Raw genomic sequence first — 9,825 nt, 5'->3', positions numbered from 1 at the left:
AGAAATTGCTTCCTTGAAGTTTCTTGGATCACATCCAACATCGGGTTCATCTTGATCCCCTTCAAGAAGAAGACCATATCGAATAGGAGGTCTAGAAGTCCTCTCGGATCTTCTAGGTACACCCGTGTCCAGCAATGGTTCCTGAGGTGTAGGATCGTTATTTTGTATTTCGGGTTCTTCTCGAATTTCTTCGAGTTCCATCATCTCGCCTTTCTTATCCAATAAGAACTCCTTCTCCAAGAAGGTGGCATTCCTTGAAACAAACACCTTTGTTTCAGCAGGATAATAGAAATAATATCCGATTGAATTCTTCGGATATCCTACAAAATAACATAAGCTGGATCGACTATCCAACTTATCTCCCACTGTCCGGTTCACGTAAGCAGGACATCCCCAAATCCTCAAGTACGAATACTTAGGAGCTTTGCCATTCCATAACTCGTATGGTGTTTTGTCCACTGCTTTAGTGTGGACGTTGTTCAACAACAATACCGCCGTTTCAAGCGCATAGCCCCAAAACGAAGGTGGAAGCTCAGTGAAGCTCATCATGGATCGAACCATGTCCAACAAAGTTCGATTACGACGCTCCGATACACCATTAAGCTGTGGTGTCATAGGAGGAGTCCACTGAGAGAGAATTCCATTCTCTTTTAGATAGTCCAAAAACTAGGTACTCAAGTATTCTCCACCTCGATCCGATCGAAGTGCTTTAATACTTTTACCTAGCTTGTTTTCTACTTCAGCCTTGAATTCTTTGAACTTTTCAAATGCTTCAGACTTATGTTTCATTAAATATAAATACCCATACCTTGAATAATCATCAGTAAAGGTAATGAAGTAGGTGTGGCCATATTGAGTCCCAACTCTAAATGGACCACAAACATTTGTATGGATCAAATCCAACAGATTTTGACTACGCTCAGGTTTCCCCTTAAAAGGAGATTTAGTCATTTTTCCTTTTAGGCAGGATTCACAAGTAGGTAGAGAGTTAATATCAGACATATCAAACATGCCCTCTCCCACTAGCTTGTTCATCCTCCTTGAGGAAATATGACCTAGCCTAGCGTGCCAAAGGTTTGCCGGGTTTTGGCTATCAATTTTCCTTTTGTTTGTTGTTGTCGGTTTATCAACATAATTTATTGGAACGTCTTTTAGTTTTAAGTTGTATAGATCGTTTTCAAGTTGTCCATTTCCAATCAAACATTCATTCTTGTAAATATTGCAAATCCCATTCACAAAATTGCAAGAATAACCATCTCTATCAAGCATAGAAACAGAAATAATGTTTTTAATCAAATCCGGAACAAATAAAACATCTCTTAAAAGTAACTTAAAACCGTTCTGCAAAATTAAATAAACATCTCCCACGGCTTTTTCTTCAACTCTGGAACCATTTCCGAGCCTCAGCTGGGTCTCACCCATCCTAAGCCTGCGACTTCTTGTCATCACCTGCAAATCATTGCAAATGTGAGATCCACATCCGGTATCCAATACCCAAGAAGTAGTATTAAGTGAAACATTTATTTCAATATAGAACATACCCTTTGCAGTTCGCAACTGCTCTAGATATTCCTTGCAGTTACGCTTCCAATGACCGGGCTTCTTGCAGTAATGGCAAACATCCTTGGATTTTTCCATGTTTGAAGCCTTTGTCTTGTACTTCTTCTCGGGTTCGATTTTCTTGGGTGGGGCAGAATGTTTCTTACCCTTCGTACTTGGCCCCTTCTTAGCAGAAGAAGAGGAGCCCACCAAGAAAGCCGGTTTATCCTTCTTTAATGTGGATTCATATGTCACAAGCATATTGACCATCTCTTCAAGGGAGGCCTCTATCTTGTTCATATTGGAATTTACCACAAATCCGTCAAACGAAGAAGGAAGAGGCAGAAGTAGTAAGTCCACGTTGAGTTCATGCTCCAACACCAAATCAAGGGTTACCAACTTCTGTATGAGCCAAATCACTCGTACCCCATGATCACGGACCGAAGTCCCTTCACGCATGCGACACGTCATTAGCTCCTTTACAGTAGCGAACCTTTCAGCCCTCGATTGAGCCCCAAAAAGTTCCTTGAGTTGAACGTGAATGTCAGCAGCATTCACGGTATCCTCAAATCGCCTCTGGAGTTCATCAGACATCGAGGCTTGCATATAGCATTTGGTCTTGATATCATGGTCCCACCATGTATCAAGTTTGGCTAACTCTTCTGGACTTATGTCAGCTGGTGCTTCCTTCGGAGGAGATTTTTCTAACACGTAGAGCATCTTCTCCGAAGTCAAGACAATCTTCAACTTACGGAACCATTCCGTATAGTTTGCGCCAGTCAACTTATTTTGTTCGAGGATCGAGAAAAGTGGATTACGCGAATTCATCTTTATGAAATACTGAAAAGAAACAGACAAATATCAGTGATTGTTTAAGTAATTTACTAAGACAAAAAATAGGCGAAATTTATTTTATGAATCTCACTCCCACTATTTTAACGATTTCACTACCCTCTAGTGAAAACGGGAAACTGTTTTCCTTAGAGAGAACATGGAGTCCAATTGACAAACTTATGGTCCCGAATAATATCAGCCAACCATAATTTTCAAAAGGTAGAGCCCAATTTCTTCCAAAGCAACCTCCACGTTTTTACCTCATGTCCAATAAGGGCCCAATAATATGACGCCGATTATTGTGACATGTCAAGATGACCCATCAATATTAAGTTGTGATGGACGGTCGCCATGTGGATCCCCCAATAATATGAGCCGATCCCATGGGAGTTCCACCCAACTTACAACATGTGTCGATCCAATGTATAGCTTTCCGACGAATGGGCCCCCCCAATAATATGAGCCGGACCGTATCCGCGGGTAGCATCTCATACATTGATCGTTGATGGAAGGTAGGAACATTTAAACAAATTTAAATTTCCTTTATTTATCTTGATATCAATTTTAAATCATATTTAAAATGAGGGATTTTTAATTATAAAAATTTGTCTCATCATTTTTTAAAATTTTGTATGCTTGTCGGATTCACACAATTTTGTCTAAAACATGCATACAACTATAATATCACATATTATATAGGATGATCGATTCCATTTCTAATCGATCCATGGTTGCCAATCACGAGTCTTAGTCCAATCCTAGGTAATATGCAGTATGCAATGCAATCCTATTACATTTGCTTCCAATTTACATTTCTTCTGTCTTTATTGTCTGCTGGGCCCACCTCCATCTTCAAATCTTGATCTCCCACTAAATCTAATGTATTTACAATAAATAACAATGACAAGTAGGGGATACATTTTTAAGGGGTGGGAACGGGCCATAAACCAAGCCCACTTTTATTACATATGACATTCATATTGGGCCATAAATCAGGCCCATTAATAAAACCAACAACAATAAAAAAAATGTAAATTCCTAACATACACCTACAAAATTGGTCATGGCAATCGATCATCATTATCCAATAACATTTAATTCAAAATTAATTTATTGGATAACATGCAATGGCAATTTAAATTTAAAAAGATAAAATCATATCTCATACATAAAATCTTATTTTACATATAAAATCATATTTTATCTTTTTTATCAAATAAAATCATATTTTATCTATAAAATCCAATTTTATACATAAAATAATATTTTACTCAATATATCCATAAGATCATATCTTATCATCAATTGTACCAAAAATTAATTAATTTCAAAATTCAATTAAAGGATAAAATATTAAAATTTTCCAAAAAATTCAAATTTATCCAAAAATCAATTTTAAAATTTTCGGACTCGAACAATTCGATCCGACGCCTCGTGGACCAATCAAAACAATTTTCGATCGGACCAAAAATAGAATTTTAACATATTAAAATTTAATTTAAAAAATTAAAAATAATTTTTCCCGCGGGCTGCCCGGGACGTTCCCGGGCCGGGCAGCGACGATCGCTGCCCTGGGCAGCGCCGTGCGCCGCCCTGTGCAGCGCCCAGCGCTGCGCAGGGCAGCGCCGTGCGCTGCCCGGGGCAGCGACCATCGCTGCCCCTGCCGGGCAGCGATCCAATCGCTGCCCGGGTTTTTGCCCGAAAAAATATTTTTATTTTTAAAATATTTATTTTGTTTCAAAAACCGAGGCCTAAAAAATTTTTGTACAATCGATTAATTTAATCGCTTGATCTGAGCAACCTGGCTCTGATACCACTGTTGGAGAGCGCGGCTTTCAGATCAATTATGATTGATACCCGGTGCAGCGGAAGTTTAAAATTTTGTATTGAACGATTCCATAATGGGTATCAACCTTACGATTAAATTGTGTGTGTAAAAATTTAAATAACAATTATAAATTTTTACCTTTAATCTCGAATCGAGATTCTGGACACCAACAGATTTCTCTGCTCTTGTTGTATATCCCTGGAACTGATGGACGAACTGTTCTTCAATCAGGTCCACGAACAGAGATTTAATCCCTCTGATAGATTGCACTAGAAAATCTATCAGAAGTTTTCTACGAAGAGATTAACGAATTTGATCCGTTAAACTAGACTGTAATTCAAAATCACAGGCTGGATTTTTCTGTCAGACAGAGGGTAGGGGGCGGCCACTTTTTAGAAAAATACTTAGGGTTTTCGAAAATTGTGACCTGTTGTGTATTATTTCTGTACTGCAATAACTTATTTATAATGTAGGCCACTAACAGCTTAGGGCCCATTAGTCATAAGTTCAGGCCCGACAAGCAAAGCCCGCATGTTCAGAAATTAATATAAAATTCATCGTGACTCCGATTGATAAACCGATTTCACCAATGTGCACAAAAACCATTTCTGCACCATTTAAAGTCAAGATAAAATTTTCTGAATCCGAATTCAGTGATTTCCAAAAATGGCCATCCCTATGTCATTTTAGGAAATCTTACTCCTCTACTCTTAAATAAGAAGTCCAACTTCTTCGTTCATTAAATTTAACTCTTTAAATTTAACTATCTCAACGGGGATTAAAAAACCATTACACTGTGTGACCCTTAATGGTTCAGGGATACAGCTAGCCGTGGGCTCACAACTCCTTGTGACTCGGAACAACAATTTCCGACTTGCCCATCGAATCATGGTATGAGCGCCTAGCAACATCGCCCCATGATTCCCTAGGTATCACTGATAGTGCCTACAAGAACCAGTAGATTTTGGTTAGCGTACAGTACGGTCCCTTCATCCATATATCCCGATCGAATCAACAACCATTGGTATATCGAGAGTCGCTCGAGATTCGATAACTATGCAATGCATCTTGAAGATCAAATAGTGACATCGCATGTGCTACTAAGAAACCATTTCTTAAATCACATCATGTACTCTGTCCAGAGATTCGTCACACTAATATCTCCTCAGATCGCATAGGATATCCACACTCGCAAGTATGTGGTGAATCCTTGACAACAAAGTATCGACTCCTACATGTGTTGTAACTGTACCCAATCCCGACACCTGATGACCCCAATAGAGTCGGTAAACGAGTCAAAGCACAGTACTAGCATATAGAGTCTCAATGATGTCTCAAGTAGTAAGGACTAATGGTGTACAACCAAAACCGCGGACTATATCCACTCGATAAGTGATAACCACTTGGAAAGTCCGGATAGGGTAGTTCGATCATTCATCATATGAATATCCATTTGCATGCTTTGAACATCTCTATGTTCCTTACCAATGAAACGTGGTACTCCGCATCGCAAATGCTAGTCTCAAACTCGAGCGATCCTTATCCTTATTATCGGACGGCTCAATCGACTAGGAACAGTTTAGAATATACAGTGACTATAAGATGTGTTTCATGATAGACATCTCCATGTTCTACCACATCTTACATACACTATAGTATATTCAAGGTCTTTATCAAAACAACAATAGTATATCACAATATAACAATATGAAGAAAGATAAAGTCATTGCCATTAATAAAAGTGTAAATTATATTAAACAAAAGATTGTTTATACAAAGAGTCATCAAAGCCCTTAGCCACAAGTTGGCTCACTGGGCACCCACTCTTTCAAGAAGGAGAGACGTAGAAGGATTAAGCCTTCGAACTTCCATAAATCGTGTCTTAGTCTTTACTACTATTTATCTTACATATTGCTCATACATTGTGTTATAAATTTTGCATCACTAAAACCTCTGAACTATTTCCGCACTATTTAAGTTGTTCAAACCGTTTTAGAAGTTGAGAAAACAGATTAAGTGAACTAAACTTCACTTGATCATTTTGAAAAGAAAGAAGAAAAGTTTCAGAGTGTATTCACCCCCCCCCCCCCTCTACCCTCTGAACCGATCCCAACACATTATATAAGGATTTAGAATTGGTAATCATTTGGATAGAAGAGACAATGGTAGAACCTCTTATCGTGTTAGACCCATTAGGAAACGTTGTACCTGTTGAAATATTTGTTAATATCGGTCCCATAGGTTATCTTGAATATAAAACAGATGTTAATGACCAATAAACTCCATCTACAGATGATCCAATGTTGAAAAATGCTTCTGTACTAAATGATCCTAAAATTCAAGCCTCTCATGAAGTTCTTGAGGATGAATGTGACCAAATGAATCTTGAAAATAATGATGATACTTGTGAGAAAAGTGATTGTTTTGGTCCTACCTTTTTTGAATTTGATACACGTGAACAACATTTGAATGAAGATGTTCCAACCTCAGATGATTTTTTCGACAATATTCCAATTTCTTCTCATGTTCAAAATCCAAATCCACATAATCTTGATTCTGAAAAATTTTTAGGTGGTGAGGATGAAGACATTTTAGATTCTAGTGAATTCGATGACTCGTCTGATGAAAATTTTTTAGTTGCACCATCTGAACTTTTGGAGGATACTGAGGGGAATAGTGGTGAAGAAACATCTGCTAAAAATTTGAATGTTGAGGGTGATGTGTATCCAAAGAAAAGTGCACTGAGGAATAAGAAAAAAAAAAGAGGAAAGTTGGTGAGAAGAGGAAAGAATGTGAAACTGGAGATGACTTAGATTGGTTAAGTGAGGCAGATGATGATGATGATTTAAGTATGAATGGATCTGATGAAGAGGGACTTAGACATCCTACTTTCAAAGAGGGGCAAGATATGAAGAAATTTTTCCTTGTTGTAGGAATGAAATTCAAGAGTGCACAAGAATTTAGGGAGGTTTTGAGAGATCACAGTGTTTGAAAGGGTTATGAGCTAGTGTTGAAGAAAAATGAAAGGAATGGGATAACAGGTGAGTGCAAAAATGATTGTGATTGGAGGATTCATGCATCTCTCGTCATGAGTGGACCAACATTTCAGATCAAGACTATCAAAGGTAAACATAATTGTGCTAGAAGTAATGAGAACAAGTTGGCCAACTCTAGGTACTTAGCTAAGAGAATTCATAAGATTGTTAGAGATAATCATGATATAAAGATTGATCAGCTACGAAATTTGATAAAGTCAAAATGTGAAGTTGATGTAAGTAAATGGAAGGTGATAAGGGCTAAAAGGACTGCTATTCAGAAAATCAGAGGTGTTGACAATGTACAATACCATCATCTATGGGATTATTGCGAGAGATTGAGAAATTTTAACCCAGGAAGTAAACTTATTCTCAAAATAAAAGATGATTTTGAGCCCCCAACATTTGATAAGCTTTATTTTGCTTGCATGCCATGAAGGCTTCTTTCTTAGCAGGTTGTAGGCCAATTATTGGATAAGATGGCTGTTTTTTGAAAACAAAACATGGTGGCCAACTATTGGCAGCTGTTGGTAGGGGTACAAATGACAATGTGGTGCCTATAGCCTTGGTAGGGGTACAAATGACAATGTGGTGCCTATAGCCTTTGCAGTGGTACAAGTTGAGAACAGAGAGAATTGAACATGGTTTCTCACAATCTGTTGAAAGATATAGGAGGAATGAGAGAAGATAAATGAACTTTCATATCAGATAGACAGAAAGGACTAGTGGAAGCATTAAAAGAACTTGTTCCTGATTCTGAGCATAGATATTGCTTGAGTTATATGTATCAGAACTTCAAGAAAAAATTCAAAAGTTTGGATTTGAGAGACTTGTTCTGGAAGGCTGCTACAACAAGAAACAAGAATGAGTTTGAGGAGAATATGAAAAAAATTACATTGGTGGATCCTAAAGTGAACGTGAGCCAAGAGACAGCATGTAAATGGCTCAAAAAAATTCCAGCAGTACACTGGGCTAGAAGCCATTTCTCTAGTGGATGCTTGTGTGATGTTGTGGTGAACAACTTGTTTGAATCATTCAACAACTACATTACGAAAGCAAGAGACAAACCGATCATAACTATGCTAGAGTGCATAAGAAACAAGTTGATGAAGAGAATTCAATTGAGAAAGGTTGGCATGGAGAGATATATTGGCCAGATCTGTCCGAACATAGTGAAAAATATCAACAAGAATAAAAAAAATTTCTAGGTTCTATTGGCAACTTTAGCAATTTAAAGCGATTATGCTAGTACGCAAGCGGAAGACTTAAAGCAATCAAATATAAGTGCAGTAAATAAATGCGTAATGTAAATAAAGCAGTAAAAGGGATAAAAGATGTTTATGGAAGTTCGACGATAAATCGTCTACGTCCTCCCCTTCTTGGTTAAGATCAATTAACCAAGGATCCACTAGCACTTCAACGTCTTGGCCTTGATGACTCCAAGGATAATCGTACAACTCAACACGATCACCACGCCGATACAACTCGAACACTTGGCCTTAAGGGCTCTAAGGATAGCCACAACACTCTCAAAATACACTTGGATTCACACACAAGTGTTTACAATAACCGAGCAACCAACTCACAAATGATTTAATATAAACAACCCTTGATTTTGAATAACTCGCTCAACTATCACTTGAATACTTTGAAGGAGAGGATATTTCTTGAAATGAGAGATGAGAGTGAATTGGTGTGTTCCAATGACTTCAAATGACATGTATTTATAGTTGCCAATCCAAACGGGTTCGGGTCGTTCGAACGGGTCTTCGGTTCGTCCGAACGTTGTCTGATTCAAGTTCAAAATTCTGCGGCTAATGAATTGTTCGGGTGGTCCGAAGTCATCTTCGGGTCATCCGAACGGGTGCATTAAATTCGTTCCGGCAATTTTTCTTTCGACAAAATCTTCATGGCCGTAAAGTAGTTCGGGTCCTCCGAACCTGTCTTCGGGTCGTTCGAAGTTCGCATTTCGTGGCCTCCGAGAGTGCCTCCGAACATTATTAAAATCCAGGAAATTCTTCGGGCCGTCCGAACTTTCTTCAGGTCGTCCGAAGTGGTCTTCGATGCCTCCGAGCTTATCATCCGATCTTTATTTAAATACAGAATAATCTTCGCACCGTCCAAAGTGGGCTTCGGGTCGTTCGAACCTGGGCAGATTCGAACCCTTAAATTTTTATTTCCAATATTTGATTATCGGTTCTTGCTTCCAATATTGTCCATACTCAAAAGTATTATTATCTGCAAATTTATCACTTTAAATTGTTAGTAACGATTAACCAAGTTTTGTAATCATCAAAACAATTTAATTTGAGAATTGTTAATGCATTAAAAACATTAATCTCATTACACGAGATTTGTATGCGTTTAAGGCGTAACAATCTCTCCCTTTTTGATGATCACAAAACTTGGTTAAATAGGAGAAAAAATATAAGCAATAAAGAAATATTTAAACAATTAACCAAATATTGTTTCAAACATTAATTATTAAAACTCCCCCATAATTTAATAATTATTTAACCAAATTAATTCTCCCCTTTTTTGCGATAATCAAAAAGCAATTAATAAAAGACGAGAAAAATTAAAATACAC

The sequence above is a fragment of the Henckelia pumila genome, chromosome 4 (assembly GCF_033568475.1).
Source record: "Henckelia pumila isolate YLH828 chromosome 4, ASM3356847v2, whole genome shotgun sequence".
NCBI classification, from domain to species: domain Eukaryota; kingdom Viridiplantae; phylum Streptophyta; class Magnoliopsida; order Lamiales; family Gesneriaceae; genus Henckelia; species Henckelia pumila.
Note: the sequence above shows the minus strand (reverse complement) of the source record.